Below are 17,974 nucleotides of genomic sequence, written 5' to 3'. Positions count from 1 at the left end.
CCATTCCCCAGAGTCCATTTAAGTTTGCACCTACTGCTTCAGTGACTCCATCCAGCCACCTCATTCTCTGTCATCCCCTTCTTCTTTTGCCCTCGATTGCTCCCAGCCTTAGGCCCTTCTACATGGAGTCCTTCCTTCTCATGAGGTGACCAAAGTATTTGAGTTTCATCTTCAGGATCTGGCCTTCTAAAGAGCAGTCAGGGTTGATCTCCTCTAGGACTGACCGGTTTGTTCGCCTTGCAGTCCAAGGGACTCGCAAGAGACTTCTCCAGCACCAGAGTTCAAAAGCCTCAATTCTTTGACGCTCGGCCTTCCTTATAGTCCAACTTTCGCAGCCATACATTGCAACTGGGAATACCATAGCCTTGACTAGACACACTTTTGTTGGCAGGGTGATGTCTCTGCTTTTTAGGATGCTGTCTAGATTTGCCATAGCTTTCCTCCCCAGGAGCAAGCGTCTTTTAATTTCTTTGCTGCAGTCCCCATCTGCAGTGATCTTGAAGCCCAGGAAAATAAAATCTGTCACTGTCTCCATTTCTTCCCCATCTTTTGCCAGGAATTGAGAGGGCCGGATGCCATGATCTTTGTTTTTGTTTTTTTTTAAATATAAGTCAGAATATAAGTGGTGATTAATATTACCAACCGTGTCATGTAGCCTAAGGTTTCTGTGATTTAAATTTTAAAGTATTCCTGATAAATATTCACCTGCTCTCCTTTTAAAAACTGACAGGGAAGGTGATTGCATAGCTTTCAAAGGCAGTCAATTATCTTTGGGCCCTAGGACTGTGGCTTAGTGGCAGAGCACAGGGTTTGCAGATAGAGGGTCCCAGATTCAGTCCCAGCTTTTCCAGCTGAGGGTAACAGTTTGGAAAGTGAGTGCTAGTCACAGAAGATAGTGCCAAGATATGTCTTTCCTTGGTTTATGGCGGCTTCTTGTGTTTGTACCTGATCCTGATGAGCATGTTAAAATTTCTGAGCCCTTTTGTGTCTTGTTCTGGCATCAGTTGTTTTCTTCCCTTTTCCCCTCCTTTTTTGAGACTGTATTTTAATTATTTAGAAATCTTTTAAAAACATAACGTTAATACAGCTAATTTAGATTCATTCTCTTCTTATAGTCACCGTAAAAAAAGGGTTTTCATGCCTATTTTTTCTCTAAGGAGTTACGGGGTCACAAATTTTAAATATGTATCAGGCATAAAATTGGTGTGAGAACATTCAGGAAGCAACAGCTGAGAAAAGCACCTTTCATCACATGGGTTTAGGGGTTAAATCAAAGACCAATGGAGTTATTGTATTGCCAGTGTAGGTGCTATACAGCAGTGGTCCCCAACCTTTTTATCATCGGGGACCACTCAACGCTTGACAATTTTACTGAGGCCCAGTGGGGGGGAGGGGTAGTTTACTCCTCTACTCTCAACCAATGCCCTAACGCTCTCTGATCACTATGGTAATGTTTAAACATCCCTTCAAAATAAGATACAGATACGCCACAACAATGAACATAAGGAACGTTTTATTTTCATGGAAATTTTAACTCATGACAATGACAAATCAATGGGAACCCTAAGCTTGTTTCTCTGCAATGAGATAGTCCCATCTGGGAGTGATGGGAGACAATGACACCCGAAGTGTGTTGTAAAGGGCCAGGGGGGGGGGAGGCATCTTTCGCGGCCCACCTCCGATTAGTCAACGGACCACATGTGGTCCGCGGCCCACAGATTGGGGATTGCTACTATACAGCGTTTAAAGCTTCACTGATGAGATGGCAGCAGGTATAGCCCAGGTAGACTACATCAGTGCAGTTTGAATGGACATTTCCTCTTCATATATTTTGTTGTGTTATATCTCAATACAGATTTGGGCCAGCTATGAAAGGGACATAACATGCATGTTGAAAATTTAGTTTTATTGTTCCAAGAGATTATTAGTAGACTGACTAGATTCTAAAATTTCTGTCCTGATTTGCTTGCTTCAATATCAAGTGATGTGGATTCATCTCTTGCCCTCTGTTGGGATAATTTCTGGATGTATGGTGAATGCATCTGGAGCCCAAAAGCCCCCCAACAACTTGCTTCTCCGCCTTTCTAACCATGGATAGGTTGACTAGAATCAGGCTACCTGCTGCATCTCTCAGGACCTGCTAATGGAGCCTTAACACCAAGCCTAACCCTCCAGAAGGGGTGGGTGGGGATGAGTTGCTATGGGGGCACTTTGTGTGTATCTGAAGTGGCATAAAAGCACTATAGTACTCATCTGATTCAGACAGCCATATAATGGGGATAGAACCTGGTCTGACTACGATGAATGAAGCATATTTCTTATCCACAGGGCAACAATTCATCTCTTTCATCTCTTTCATTCCTCAATTATTTGGAGGCTCAACAATCATTCATGGGCAGTGGTCTACTGAGCCAAAAAAGGAGACTCAATGGAGGCTCAAAGCAGGTTCTGCTACAAACATTCCCATGTGTTCTTTCTCAGGGAGGGAAAGGGAGGGACCTGGGCAACATCTTTTATTAATTTAGCTGCTGGCAACATTGGGACAAGATGAAAAGGACTTGGCCACTGCTTGGTGGGAATTGGAAGCAAGTTTTGGAATAAGGGCCTCAGGCTGGCTGAGAGCTCAAATGTGCAGCTGGGTCTGAGGACTGAGTTTGTGCCGTGGGCTGGGCTTGTTCCTGTGAGCGGATAACCCGGTCCCTGATTTCAATTAGCCTGAAGCTCTGTGGCAAGAGATGGGAGTCCAGACCTCATGGCGCAACACCACCCAAACACCCATCAAACTCCAGGCACATTTCAGAACTGTCTGAACTCTGATCTGTGGTTTTAGTTGGAACCGGGTTTGGAGCCCAGAGTTGAAACAGTGCACATTGGAAACTAAGCTGTGCCTGGCAGCTGTTTCCATTGCTGTTCCTAGTTGCTATTAGAAGCAGGTTTCAATCAGCAGTTTCTATCTTCCCAAGAACCCAGACACTGTGGACAAAGCTTGTCTTGGCAACTTGCGCATTTCAGGGACAAGTTTTTTGCAACAGCTGGCATTGTCTTCAACTGGGACTGCCGGGGATATAAATTTCAGCATGATGGATCCTCTTGGCCACAGAAAGTGATAATCATCCTTTTAAAGGTGAGTTAAAGAGAGAGTGGAACTTTTTACATGCCTTCAGAGATGAATGGGACTGTCTCTAGAAACTCAAGGTCTGTTTTCAACAAGGCATTAGTTCACCAAAACACTGTTGCCAACAAGCCATTAAACTGGAATACTTGGATTAAGCTGTTTAGATACCTTTGATTCCAAAGAGATTAAGTGTTTCTGCTAACTTGCTTGTTAATTAAGTGGTTTGTTTCACTGACAATAGAAGCAAGGTAAAATTGGAGCTTTAAATTTTTTACTTACCCATGAGATGGAAGTTTTGAACGGCAGGATAATTTTCTGAAGTTACAAAGATAGATAACAGAATGGAAAGTTGAGGGCATGCCCCCTCAGGCATGTGCTGCTGTTACATCGTTAAACTTTATAATTTTGAGTGCTAAATCTGTCTGCACATTTTTACCCATCCTTTCTCCAAGGACTTCATGGTGGCATATGTGGTTTCCCCCATTTTATCCTAACAAACCCCCTGTGCAAACCTCCTGTGAGGTAGGTGAGGCCAAGAGAGATGGGCCCAGAGTCACCCAGTGAACTTCCATAGCAAGTTAGGGGTGTAGGGCTCAAATTCTCTAGACCCTAGTCTGTTAGTCTAACCCCTTTATCACACCAGCTGTATGTGGTCATTTCTCTTCTTTCACTTCCTGGTGAGATTTTGATGGTTTTATTGCACATTTTATGGTTTTAAATTTTGAAAATAATTGTCCTGGTGTGGGCAGGAATACCCTTGCACATTTTGATACTTCAGCTGAAATCTTAAGTAGCTAGGTAGCAACTCTTTCCTACCCATGCTGAGTGGCTGAAGCTTGCCAGGCCTTGGCAGCATTTCACTTCATTTCCTTATTCCCACTATGCTAGGAGCCTATTTACCTGTTGGAATCTGGGTTCTCTCCTTCTCCTTCATGTTTCCAGCGATCCCATGGCACCTGTTGATATTAGGCTGCTTGCTTTTCTTTCATTACAGATCAAGTAGACCAGTTGATTTTTCTCTCATGGCTGAATGTCCTTGCCTGCTCTCTCATCTCAACCTCAGGAGTATGCAAATAAAAATGTCACAGGAAAGAGAGCTGCTCCTGTCCGCTGTTACATTAACAAAATCTACCAACAAGGATTTTCACCCCTTATGTTAGAACATCTACATAAGTGGTGAGGATCCTTGTCCCCAGCCCATTCCTCATGCTCAGACACACAACCCAGACCCCCTCCCCCCAGTCCCTTCCCTTCCTTACCTTTTGGGCCTCGGAATACAGGTGGCCGTGGTGCTTAGGGAGTGAGCCCCAGCATAGGCCTGCTTATCACTCTGGTGCCACTGCTGCCACCAAGCATCTTCCAAGGTCCCTCCTGCTATCCCGAGGGCAGGAGCAGCCTCAGAAGACTGGTGGCTGCAATGCCTGGGCGCTCATTGCTCTGGCGCCGCTGCAGCCATTGTGGACCATCTTCTGGCACTCTCTCTAAGGTGGGAAAATGGGCATCATATCTGTTATCATTTCTGTAATAATAGGGACCGCACCAGTAGATGTTCCACATTTAAAAAGTCTTCACCTTTGACGGCTATATTTGTGTATTAGCAAAATTTTCTTTGAGCATGCCACTTCAGAGCTGGCATTCTTATGAATACAACAATCTTTGCTGGGTTCAGTAAAGAGAACCAGCTTGGTGTAGTGGTTAGGAGTGCGGATTTCTAATCTGGCATGCCGGGTTATATTCTGCACTTCCCCACATGCAGTTAGCTAGGTGACCTTGGGCTCGCCACAGCACTAATAAAGCTGTTCTGACTGAGCAGTGATATCAGGGTTCTCTCAGCCTCACCTCCCTCACAGGCTGTCTATTGCAGGGAGAGGAAAGGGAAAGCTGCTTTGAGACTCCCTTCGGGTAGAGAAAAGCGGCATATAAGAACCAACTCTTCCTCTAAACTTGTGAGCAATGAACACTGAGAAAAAGATATCCCTTTTAACCCTCTACTATTCAGGGCTTGTTTTTCCCCCACCTTGATGATGGAAGATGGAGGATAGTTCTGTCTCACTGTGGCTAGAAGGTGTTAGTGAAGGTGCTTACTTCCAGAGGAGCTTTAGAGTGACAGGAGAAAATAATTTCTGATCCTGACAGGTATCAAGTGGTAACGTTACAGACTGCTACTGGAGAAATGGTGGAACAGGGACATTTGATCAAGACACAGGAGTGAATTATTCAAACTAAGCGCTACATTTTGTAGTCTATGGATGAGTACTTGAAATTATCAGTAGCTGCCTGTGGGGCAACAGTGATATTACAGCCTTGAACATTGACTATGTGACAGATTTCAGAATTCCGGCAGAAGTTTCTGCAATCTGAAGAGCTGGTATACCCGTTCATGTAATGCTACAAGAGACATAGTTTCATGAGTTTTTCTAAACCATACAATTGGCAATTAAAATTAATTCCTTCAAGAGTAGAGCCATGTTTTATTTTGCAAAATTACTCAGTTTTTCTTCCAAGTTTATAGCAGTACCAATTTTGCAATATACCAGATGTGTGTCAACTATCTCTAGCACTTAGAGAACAACAAAAATATATAAAAGCTATTTAAGTCAGAAGTTTTGTTGTTGTTAGCCACTGACTCTTGGCAATCCCATGGCACAGCTGTCGTCACAATTCCGCACCACCTCCCTCAGCCATGCGATGTTCTGGCCGGTGTCCCTCCCAATTGCACCCAACCGTCACATTCTTTGTCGACCTGGTTTCCTTTTCCCACTGACCAATCCTAGCATAATCGCTTTCTGCACTGAGTTGGATTGCATAATATGGCCAAAGTAAGTGAGCCGGAATTTCATTATTTTGCCTACCAATGATATGTTAGTTCAACCAAATTCAGTTAGGCTGTGGCCTTATAAAGAAATTGGCATCATGTGATTTGTGAAAAACAAGGAAAGTGTTTCCTTTAGATTAAAAAATATTGGAAACTTGTATGATGATCCTAACTACATTTACTCAGAAGTAAACCTTATGGCTTTCAAAGGGATACACTTCCAAGAAAATCGTCATAGAAATTAATGGGACAAAGTACAGTTAAGACGGGATATTGCACTGTTTATGTTAAAGTCTGTTTATGCATTTGCAAGTTTTAAAGGTCTCTGTGGGGAGCAATGCTCAAGGCATAAAAAGCAAAGGCCTACAGAGTCCAAGAAGCTCAGGTTGCTCCTGCTAAATCTTGGCTTGTAGTTCACAAAATATTTCAAAAAATCCTGTCTAGGCCCTCTCTTGCAAAGTTATTCTGGTTTTCCTATGGCTGATCAGCTAAAGAGGTGTAGAACTGTAAGGTGGTCACTTGATCAGGGTTAGTCAACCTGTGGTCTTCCAGATGCCCATGGACTACAATTCCCATGAGCCCCTGCCAGCAGTTGCTGGCAGGGGCTCATGGGAATTGTAGTCCATAAATATCTGGAGGACCACAGGTTGACTACCCCTGCACTTGATTTACTTTAATCATTGCTACACTAAACAGGATGTCTCACCCTAAATAAGGTGAGGCTTGGCATTCTCCTGCACTAACAGCTGATCTCCAGACTACTCAAATCAGGTATTTTAGAGGAAATGACAGCTTCAGAGGACAGATTGCAAGTAGGGTTGCTAGCTTCCCTGGCTTTGGGAGGTCTCCCCTGCTCTGGTCTCATCATATGCACCTGCTCAGCTGGATGGTGGGAGGAAATTCCTGGACCCAAAAAAGAAAAGGTGTGTGTGTGATCAATGTTCCCAGCATGATGACATGGAATCCAAAAGTAAAATTCCTGGGTGAGGCTGTACTATTTGTTCAACACTCTATGGATATACCATAGAGTTTGGGCTAAATGTCAAAGACACAACCCTGGTATGAAGACCCCTTTTGGATTGCACTGATTGATCTCTCAAAGTTGTAAGCCCCTGCGGTCCTCATTTCCCACAAGGTGATCCTAATTCTATGGCATTACATCTAGGGTTGAATTCCTGGCAACCAGTAGGAACTTAAGGGTAGGGACATGTGCACCCAGCACTGGACGCCCCATGACATCCCTTTCAAGAAATCCTGGAAGGAATGTCATGTGGCTTTAGGAATCAAAGACTTAAAAACAAATCACATGCTTCTTGAACTCCCTCCCGTTTGCAAATTCAGCCCTCCCTAAATGCCACTCCCCCCCCCCAAATCTCCAGGAATTTCCCAAGATGTTGTCAATCCTAAGACTCCAAGTCATTTGGTTACTCTTTTGTAATACTGATTGGCAGAACTACTCTGGACTAGAAGGCTCTTTTCAGTGTTAAAGCCCTCTGCTAAACTGATTTCCATTCAGAAATGGGCCTTTGAATTCAGGGCAAAAGAGACACTTCCTCTGTTTTGACAGAGGAGAAATCCCTATCTGCCTCTCACCCTGAGAAACTCTTTGAGGGTTACTGTGGGGAAAGAAAGAAACTGGGAGCAGTCAGCAGCTGCCTCTTGGCCCAGTTGTCCCAGCCGCAGACACCGGGCCTTTTCTCACAGAAAACTGGCAGCTGGGTAAGTAGCCGTTCATCTCCAAGCGGGCGGAAGATGAGGGAGGGAGGGAGGCTTAGGAACAGGATCATGTTCCCAACAGCTGGCTCTAGCTTTCTCCTACCTCTTCCCTTCTCATCCCTAATCCCCTCACTACAGTCACTCTGTTTCTCTCACACACACTCTTGAGTCACTGACTGAAAGGTTTTACAGGGAAGGAGGGGTTTAAAGGGAAGTTTGTTGCCCTTCCTTTCCATGATAGAGAAGCCTCTTCTGCCAAGCCCAACCAGAATCAGGGAGGGGGGAGGCCCTGTGCAAGAGAGAGAGAGGTCGTTCTGGGCAAGGAGCACTGCCAGCAAAGTCCATTTGCCAAGTATAAAAAAGGCCAGCAAACAAAGAAGCAGCTGAGGCATCAGTTTCCCCCACCTTTCTCCCAGCACATGTGGTTGGAAGCATTACTCCCAAAGCTTGCAGCATCCAGCCCAAGCCATACAGTTTTTGCACATTACCGCATGTTTCAGTAATCCTCCCACCTTTCTCCTGTCCCTTGTTGCACCTGCTCTCCTCAATGATAGAGAAAGCAAGATCTGCCCCTTGAAAGACCAAACTCTGGGAAGCCAGGTGCTCAAGAGATCAGGTGAGCAGGCCAAGAGCTCTGTTTAAAGTAGCTGTCTCTGGGTGGCAATGATATAGTGGAGACTGCAGCACAGGTGTCTGGCCAAGTATTAGAGCTGGTGGCCTTTGTCACTTGGAGGGTTTTTATTTGTTGCTTCTTATGTTTCAGGCTTCTCTGCAACAGGCCGACAGTGTGGCATCCCTCTCTCATCCCTCAAATTTTCCTCAACAACCATTTTTCCAGAGAAACCTTTTGTTGCCTCCCCATCTCTAATTACAACGCCTCCTGTAGCAATTTACTTTTCTGTTTGCACTTCCTGTGGCACTTTTACACTGCAATCCACAACAGGTTTGTGTCCTTTAAGATTAATTGAATCACATTGTCTTATGATGGTATTAATGTGGTTTAGGATTACCCTGTTAGACTTTTCTCCTGCCTTAAATTGCTAGTTTCCATGATGCCCTTCCCCTTGGTATCCTATCAATTTGGCTGCAGCTCATTCTCTGTTATGATGTTGTTCTGATCTGGAAGCTGGGTTAGTTATTTAAATGGCATATCTGAGCTGCATGGCTACTGTGCAGCACTTATAAGCATGGCACGACACATGCACATCTTGAGTTACATCTGCTCAGTCTGCATTCTCGCCAGCTGACAATGTCAAATGCAAAATATATGTTTTTAGACTGTGGGGCAGGTTTCCTTGGAGGTCGCAAGGCATTTGTTGAGGGAATGTTGCAGCTAACTCTGCTAATTAGAGCTGAACAGTGGCTCTGGATCTCTCAATTCCAAGGATGAGCCTCTCCCCTTCCCTCAGGCTGGGTCTCTCTTTACATTGTTCAACTTAAGGTCATCTATTCTATAATAAATAATAGGTCACAGGGATTTGAACTTTTCTTGACACTTCCCTGAATGGAGAGAAGTTTGTGGGGTGGCCTTTTCTTGGGTTGGTTCTCTTTGGAGGAGAGGATGGCAGACGTAGAATGGCTTTGTAGTTTTTGCTTTATTTACAAATGCAGGATAAAAATAGAGTGCAGGTGGAGGCAAACATGCCCTGTTGGAGGGCAGCAGGTTTGCTACCTCATATAAAATCCCCAAAGAGAGAGAGAAAGAGCATTTGAGGTGGTTCAGCCCCTGGCAAAGTCTCCCCATCTGCCTCCATCCATTCTTTTCTCTTTTAGAATAGAAATTGCTCTTACAGACACATCGTCCCATCATCTGGGAGGAAGGAACCACCTCTTCCAAGCACTGTTAGGGACTTTGGCAGAGACACTTTGTAATATTTAAGAACCATTGAGGAGAGAGTTACCATGAAGGGCCATTGCAACTCTTTTGACATAAGCTCTGGCTCCCCACCCTATAAGGCAAGCCACTGTATGCCAAACCCATGGGACCAAACTGTTCACAAGTTCAAAACTTGTACTGTCTGCTTCTAGAGATTTTGCTGTAGAAAACAGTAAACACATGCACCCTGTCCAGTGCGTCTAGTACACCAGTATTTGCATCTGAATACTTCATGTAAATGAGAATCCAGAGTGGCTCAGAGACCTTCAGCAGGATCTAGGATGGGGTCCTCTGTAGGAAGAATCTGTTCAATTCCTATTCTTTGGGACAATGCCTGTGGACCATACCCCATTATTTTATTCTCCTTTACTGCCCCTTAACACATGACTGTCTGAAGGGACGGGACACCTCCTTTACCCACAAACCAAACTGTATGAGCGGGCTGTGCTAACCCATTCCCTAGCATCAGTCCCAGTCCCAAATGAACTTCCCCTGTCTGTAGCCACCTATGCAAATGAAGCCCAAGGTAATGGAAATGAGAGCAAGGAAGAAATACTCTTGCTAAAGTCATTCCTAATATACCTTTGCCTCTTCCTTGAGGGCACATATGCAGCTGTCTGCAAGGACTGGCATGTACTATTCACCCATCAGACAGAGAGAAGGCAGTAGTGAGTAGGTGGAGCAAATTCAAGAAGGCAGAATATGTTCTAACAAAGGCTGTAGTTCATTGCATGAGACATGGCAGTGTTTAAGAAATGTGGACACTGCATTGGTTTGTTGTTAACACAAAAGCCGTGCGAGGCTTGATGTTTTTCCTCTTTTGGGAGAAGTACAGCTCGGAATACATGCCAAATATTATGCTCTTCCTTGCTTCTTATCTGCCAGTATCTACATCAAAATGGTTGGTCCTGTTCATCCTAAGGGATTGTTTCTCCCCTGGCTGCTTTCCAATGGTTTGAAAATTGGATGCATTAATCTGAAATGAGGAGTGTGGAACATGGCCACATTCTATAAATAAATGACCAAACCATGGCATGTCTGCTTCTGCATGTGACCCATTCTGCTGAGATCTGCCCAGCCCACTTTCCCCCTCCATCGGTTTTTGTTGGTTGGTTTAATTGAATTGAGCCATACAGCTCACTGTGCTAGTTTTGGAATTTGGGTTGAGAAGCCTGAGTGTGATCAGATGGCTTGTTTAATCTGAATTTTCAAATCCCTTCCATCCAGGGTGGCATACAATAACATTAAAACAATAAGAGCAAGTTATTCGTTACACAAAATGAACAGATAGACAAAGCCAAATATTTAAGAGCCACAAACTACCAGATTAAAAAGAAAAAATATTTCCAGCAGATAAAAAAGCCAGTCTTATTTCCTCTAAGCCTTCTAGAAATGAGTTGTTTTTGCTTTCTGACAGAAGGCTAACAGTCAGAAGGCAAGATGGACATCTGTTGGAAGTGAGATTCATAATCTTGGCACTGCTACTGAGGAAGCCCTCTCTCACACAGTCACCCACTGTGCTTCAGATGGCAGGGTGAGCACAAAGACAGGCCTCTGAGGATGCCATTGGAGCTCTCTCTGTACATTCATCGGGAGAGAGGCCGCCGTTCATACAGGTTAGATTGCAAACCTTGCATGTGCCAAACCCAAATTATTTTAATAGGCTTTAGTAATGCCTATCTCTGTTTAGGATGGGGCTGTTAGTCCCAATCTGTTTAGTATTTCTAAATGTAATTTAAAATGGCACTTTGAATTCAACCTGGAAAATAAGTTGGAGCTATGGCAGATTGTACAAGACGAGAGCTGCATGAGTATCTGGCTGTTAGCTGGAATGGTGGAAATACACACAAACACTCTCCGTGTACGTCCAAACTCCTGGGTCAAAGAGTCTTTAAGTCTGCGATAGAATAGCTACCAGTTTAGGCAATTCTTTCTGTAGAGATTTGAAACATCATAGTGTGAGGTAGACAATATGTGAGTTTTAATCTTTATTTTAACATAAAAATAGAAGGGAAAGAAGAGAAATGAAGGTAGGAAAAAAAAGCAGAATACTAAATTTGGGGAATTACTGACCTACAATTAAGTAGTTAATTTACCTTGTCTGATATTTTCCATATTGCTATTCCATCCTCATCCTTTTTGAACGAAAGAACACTGACATCCTTTTAAGGCAGAGGTAGTCAAACTGCAGCCCTCCAGATGTCCATGGACTACAATTCCCAGGAGCCCCTGCCAGCATTTGCTGGCAGGGGCTCCTGGGAATTGTAGTCCATGGACATCTGGAGGGCCGCAGTTTGACTACCCACGTTTTAAGGCAAGCTCCCAGCAATGTCACTAGAAGAGTTAGCTAAAATAATAAGAATCAATCAAAGCTGCAAAGGGAAGTGGACACCAGAAAGTCCGTCCTCAGAAATGAAGGGAAGAGAATCCTCAGAACTCCCATCCAGTCAGGGATCATGCATTCCATTCCCCCCCCCCATTCTACAACTCAAGCTATCATGCAAGTTCATTATCCTAATTAAGTACTACCACATCCTCTCGTTGTATTAAATCATTAATATCCTGCAAAATTAATTCTAGCTTTCTCCCATTTACATCTTGCTAGTTCCAGTAGAGTACATGATGTCACTGATCTCTTGCACAAAAACAGGCTCCTTTGATTGAAGGGCAAAATAAAGAATCTCTTCCTTTTACAGACCTGGATCTTCTTTTTCTAGAACATTGCTGCTGAAGTGAGCTGTGTTGTTCTTTCCACACAGAACAGAACAGTGTAAACATGAACCTCAAATTCCAAACCAACTACAGATCCAGCCATGTTAAATCATCATTGCTATAATGTTATTTTTTGCTTTTCTGGCAGAGGAAGCACAAAGAAGGGCTGCACAGGGAGAAATTACACATCCCGTGAGACAATGATGGGCACTTGCATTGGCAGCTTTAGCAGATGCAGCATCTGGTTTCAGTTAATGTAAACTTCTTACAGTTGGTAATCAAGCCATGATTTGGGCCATGGGAACCACTTTCACCCCTTCTCTGAAAGGATACACACTTCATAAAAGAGCTTCTACTAAGTCATCATGACTAAAAAGTAGTAAATGAATGAGAAAAAATAAGTTCCAGTGAACTTCCAATGAAAGACAGAAAAGATTCCATCACCCTTGTTTCAACAATTAGGTGAATGTAGAAAATAAAGGCTGCAAACCAGGGATGGACTGAGGTTTAGTCCAGGAGGAAGCTGGGCTGAGAAGCCCTTCCAGTGCTATGAGTGAACACAGGAGAGGCCTCTTAGCTTTGACCTGGCCAGGCGTGCCAATAAGAGGCACTGTGACTTCCTGCATCATCACCAACTGTCAGCAATGCAGGAGGAGGCATCAGGTGACACTGACTATATACCTTTGTTGGTGCCACTGGCTATATCTGAGCTAAGTAGGGTTGTCAGGTTCCCCCAACCACTGGCTGGGGATGGGGGGCTAGGGTTGCCAGATCTGGGTTGGGAGACTCCTGGAGATTTTGGGGTGGAGCCTGTGGAGGACAGGGATCTCAGTAGGGTACAAGGCCACAGAGTCTACCTTTCAAAGCATCCATATTATCCATTGGAATAGATCTCTGTTGTTTGGAGCTGAGATGGAATTCTGGGAATCTCCAGATCCAACCTGGAGGCTGGCATCCATATAACCTCTGCAAAGACTGGTAGAGCTACTGCAGTTTAGATCTACTTCCAGCTGACTGCCAGCAGCCTTCCAAGGCAGTGGCTCACCAGAAACTTTCCTTGTAAGTTAAAATGACCAATCTGCCTCCAGTACAAATACCTGTGGCTTTTTACCCTGGGCTGTAGGGTGCTCTGTGCTGGAGAGCCCTTTGCACTGGTCGGCACACAGCTAGTGTTGCTGCTCTTACTGTACTCTCCACAACCTTAAAGGATCCCCTGGAATTCAGAAACCCTTTTCTCTTGTGAAATTTTCTCACAATGGTATGAATATGAAAGGAATATAGAAAGCTGGACATGGACCATGGTTCAAATCCTGTCTCAGCAAAAGCCAATCCTTCTCTTTCAAGCCAGCCTTTTCATGGAGTTGTGGAACTTATTGACATACAATACTGCCCTGTACTGAGTCAAATCCACCTGTCCATCAGGTGTACTTCGTTCTGTTCTGACTGGCTGCAGTTTTCCAGCCCCTGCTACCTGAGATAAAATATTAGGACACAGTGAAATAACTTTCTGTGAGCTACCCTGGGTTCCATAGAGAATGTAATAAAATAAGATAGAGAACAAAGGCCAGGCATTTTAAAACTAAAAGTTCATTCTAGTCAATGTAGGTTTTACATGCATGCCAGGAGCAGGAAATGCAAGAAGTATCTTCAGTAACATATGAAAATGTTTTCAGACTCTCCCTTCCCTAGAATAAGGAATATAGTCCAAGAGACTCACAGTGCAATCCTCAACAGAGTTATACCATTCTGAGCTCATTTACTTCAATGGACTTAAAGGTATAACTCTGATTAGGAAGGCACAGGTAGGCCCTATCTCCCATCCTATTTAATTGACTGCATATCCCTTTTTGCAACTTCATCTTCGATCAGGCCTTTTTACATTTCAGTGGCACTGAAAGGAGCCTCATAACATGCCCTTTTCTTCTCTGGTGCTGCCTCAGCATTCCCCAAAAAAGCAGCACACTGTTTAAATATTAAATATCTAAGTTGAAATATTAAACATTCTGCCTCTTCCATGATGAGTGTTAGACTGGACACAATGAAAGTAAAGACAGGGCATTGTGCCAAATGTCTTGATGGAGCCTTAGAAGACTGGGTGAAAAACTGAAAGCAGTATTTGAATGCCTGAATGATAGTTTTGTATATTTCCATTACAAATCCTGAAATATCAATAAGAGGAGGAAAAACTGTCAGGGCCAGAAGCCAAAGGGCTACACTTATTGCCTATTCGCACAAGTAATCCATGTGGTCTCTTGGGAGTGACAGATCCTTCAAACCCATTCTCCTAACACTGCACTTTCCTCTGGTGCAAACAGCCTTCTGCTGGTATAAAAAGCTTTTCTTCCAGACAATGTCTTGAATCAGCAGAAGGTTCCTTGTGCTGGAGAAAAGCAGCGCAGTTTATGCAACAGATCTGCAGGGTCCAACTCAATATGATTAAGGGTGAAGTGTCCAAGACGGGTATTTCTGCTCCTTGCCGGAGACTTTGCCGAAGATCCTGAGGTATATTCTCAGGCAGCTGGAAGACTGGGAAGCATCTCTGGTTTGGTTTTGAGAAGCAGGACTTGCTTCCTAAAAGTGATGTGCCAGGCTGAAAGCTAAAAGATTTGCCTAGCGAGTGAAATCCCTGCAGTCCTGTCCTTCTAAATACATAGACAACATTGGGCTGAGGATGTGGCTACTAACCAGTACATGAAATAGATTCTGCATAAAGGTACTTCTCTGTTGCTCTAAAACAGTTCCTTTTGTATAATAAATTCTTATGCAGCAGACATGTGTTGTGCGGTCAAACATTTATGCATTCTGTGTGAGAACTCCTGATTTTCAACTAGTGTAATGCAAGAGAAGTTATTCTTTCACTTTGTGAGCAGACCTGACAAAACATCCTCTAGAGAATAAGCCAGTGAGTGAATGTCAGGACTGATAACTCCAGATGTTAAAAATAGCCAAACCTTAATAATATTATGGCATTTTATACAAACAGACACACACATATATACACAGAGAGAAATTATGTTTTCTGGGTTGGGAGACTTGAGTTTGCATGTCCAGGACTTTCCCCAAGCTAAGAAACAAGAAGACACCTCTAAAGAGGTGGTCAAGATTACCATCACCTGACCTCAAAGGTACTGCTTTAGACTGTCTGAGGCAGCAGTGTTTAGATGACGAAACAGGTCAGTCTGTCTTGCGGTTCACTGAAAAGCCTGTGGGCCTGGATTTCCACTTTTACAGAATTGCCAAATTTCAGGTTATTACAGGCTGCCTCCTTAACCTTGTGCTGCTGACTTCACCTGATGCCTTGTTCATACCCTAAAGTCAGTATGACATAAACCCTTCCTCACCAGACACCAGCAAGCAACACACTCCATTCTCTACTTGACACATTTTCAGTGCCCATGAAGTTTGTAATTACCTTTTGGCAAAACTGTGTGTTCATCTGGCAAACAATCTGTTACTTTAATATGTGCTATTAAGTGCTAACATGCTAAAGCTTCAGTTGTAGATTCTAATATTCTTGTTAGACAAGATGGGTTTACAAGAAAGAATTCTGTAAAATTCTTGCAGGGCCCACCACTGTTAAAGCCATGCAGTTACACTAATCCCAACCTTGTGTCACTTATGAAACAGAAGTTCAATTATGTTTTTTCTCCTTTAGGCAACTGAAAAGGACTGTACCATACCAATAATAATCTGAGAATTCAATAGAGATTAATTGTTGGTGACAATGGAAGATCTTTCACAATAATGAACCTTGAGTTTGATGAGTTTGAAGCTATTTTAGGTAGGGTGTATTTCTATAATACGGAACAATTTATATTCTCAAATTTGATTTAAAATATATTCAAGATGCGTCGTGTCTGTTTATTAAATTCCTACTCTGATCAAACTAATTTTTTTATCATGGGATTTATATTCTGCCACTCCCAATGGCTCATAGTGGATTATAATATCAATAAACACCCAGGCCCAATAAAACCCCATAAAACATAACATATACATAACAGGCGGCATAAAACTCTCTTCCTACCCTCCACCCACCCCTATTAAATAAAGTGCCTCGAGGATAGGGAGAGAGCAGATGTTAAGGTCACCCCAGGGAGGAGCCCCAGATCTTTCTAGCTCCAGCCTCAACCAAAGACCTGGCAAAAGAGCTCCATTTTACAGGCCCTGTGGAGAAACTGCTTCAGAACCCCCCGAGAGGTGCCTTTGAAATTTCACGCTATATTAATCTATTTCAGTGTCATTGTCTAATAATTGCTATTTATTACAAACTAGGTTCACAAAATTTTTATTTGTTGGTAATTCTTTTGACAAAAGTAGGAAGGTATAATTGATATAAGTTACATCATTCCTTTTATGCAGGTTTACATAGAGGTTAGTCCCAGTGAGTTCAGCAGGATGTATTCCAGAGCACACCCATCCATTTGATGAGCTCTTGCTTGAAAGCCCATCCAGACATTCCAGTGTACAATAATTAGCACCGCTTGAAGACATAAATTGTTCTGTTTTATTTGCTGAAGTAAGATATATGTGTACCTCATTTTCCATACAGTTCAAACTGGCTTACAAAACTAAATAAAAATATATAATTTAATCAAAATTACACAAAAACAATTAAGCTAAAGAATACAGTAGTATGATTATAACAGCATGCCAATGTCAACAGCTGCAGGACTTCGCACTAGCTGAGATTTCCCAGTAGTCTTTAAAGGAAACTCTACATACAGAGGAAGCATAACTGTAGCCCTCAATGCTACATTTTCATGTCTATCACTTACCATAAGAATGGTCAATGATCTGCAAGGTGTCTGCCTCCCCTGGAGCAGTGCAGGATCAAGGCTAGCAGAGATATAAAATTAAAGCAATTTTAATAATCTGGAAAGTCCCTGGCAGAGATTTATCAAGTCATCTAAGTCTGGACATTCCAAGTCACAGTATTCACCTCCATAATGTTATGTATGGGTGAGGTAGTGTAGTTAATAAATCATGTGAAGTTAGTATTTGCATGGCTTTGTCTGGAAGTTTCATGGTGATATAAAATTAGATAGGTGAATGGGAAATCTTTCATTGCTTATTTCTGGAGGAAACTATTTCTCAACCTTAAGGCATATATTTCAAGAAAAAGAAGGTGTGATGTAATATTCAACATGAGGATCAGGCAAGGTGAAGGAAGGCCAAGTTTGCCTGTAAGACATCTATTGAAGAAAAACAGAAAGAGCTAGGTGACCATACCAAATGGACTAGAAGTAATAAATTGCCTATTTCTCCTGTGACTGGCTTGATGCAGAGGTATGTCAGTCCCTCTGTGAAACAAAGGTTGTCCTACTTTGATGGAGCAGACCAGCAGGGCCTGTCTTAGACTTTTTGCACACCTCAGTGTTGCCACTGTTTCCCAGTGAGTTTAATCTCCAGCTGATGCTCTGACTTTGAGGCGCCCCTTCCACAAAACAGCATTTGTTTGGGGGGATTCTTTCTGGAATTCAGATCCGACTCTCCCCATGTGTTCCACACTTCCTTTGAAAAGAGATTGTGTGGCCTCGTCATTGTGTATTTAGTGACAGAACCTCCTTTTATGACATATGCAGTGATGCTATAGCATCATAACATTGTAAAAAAAAAAAGTTAGATGTATCATGGGCAACCATGCTGCCATTATAAAAGTCCCTTGTTACTCCTTAGTTGTCAACTAAGAAAATGGCTGGTGAAGATTCTCACAAAATACTAATGGTAATAACACTTC

General features: G+C 43.0%; 1 long non-coding RNA gene across 1 annotated transcript; it reads right to left on the bottom strand.

Annotated features, from left to right (window-relative positions):
• Nucleotides 1-16,535: 16,535 nt before the first annotated feature.
• LOC143843461 (uncharacterized) lies at nt 16,536-17,769 on the bottom strand. The gene is made up of 3 exons (XR_013233563.1): nt 17,607-17,769; nt 17,013-17,073; nt 16,536-16,717 (listed from the first exon to the last, which is right to left on the bottom strand). It is a non-coding gene; the product is annotated as an uncharacterized LOC143843461 (long non-coding RNA).
• Nucleotides 17,770-17,974: the final 205 nt, after the last annotated feature.

The sequence above is a fragment of the Paroedura picta genome, chromosome 8 (genome assembly GCF_049243985.1).
Source record: "Paroedura picta isolate Pp20150507F chromosome 8, Ppicta_v3.0, whole genome shotgun sequence".
Lineage (NCBI taxonomy): Eukaryota > Metazoa > Chordata > Lepidosauria > Squamata > Gekkonidae > Paroedura > Paroedura picta.
This window is presented reverse-complemented; position numbering and strand designations above follow the sequence as displayed.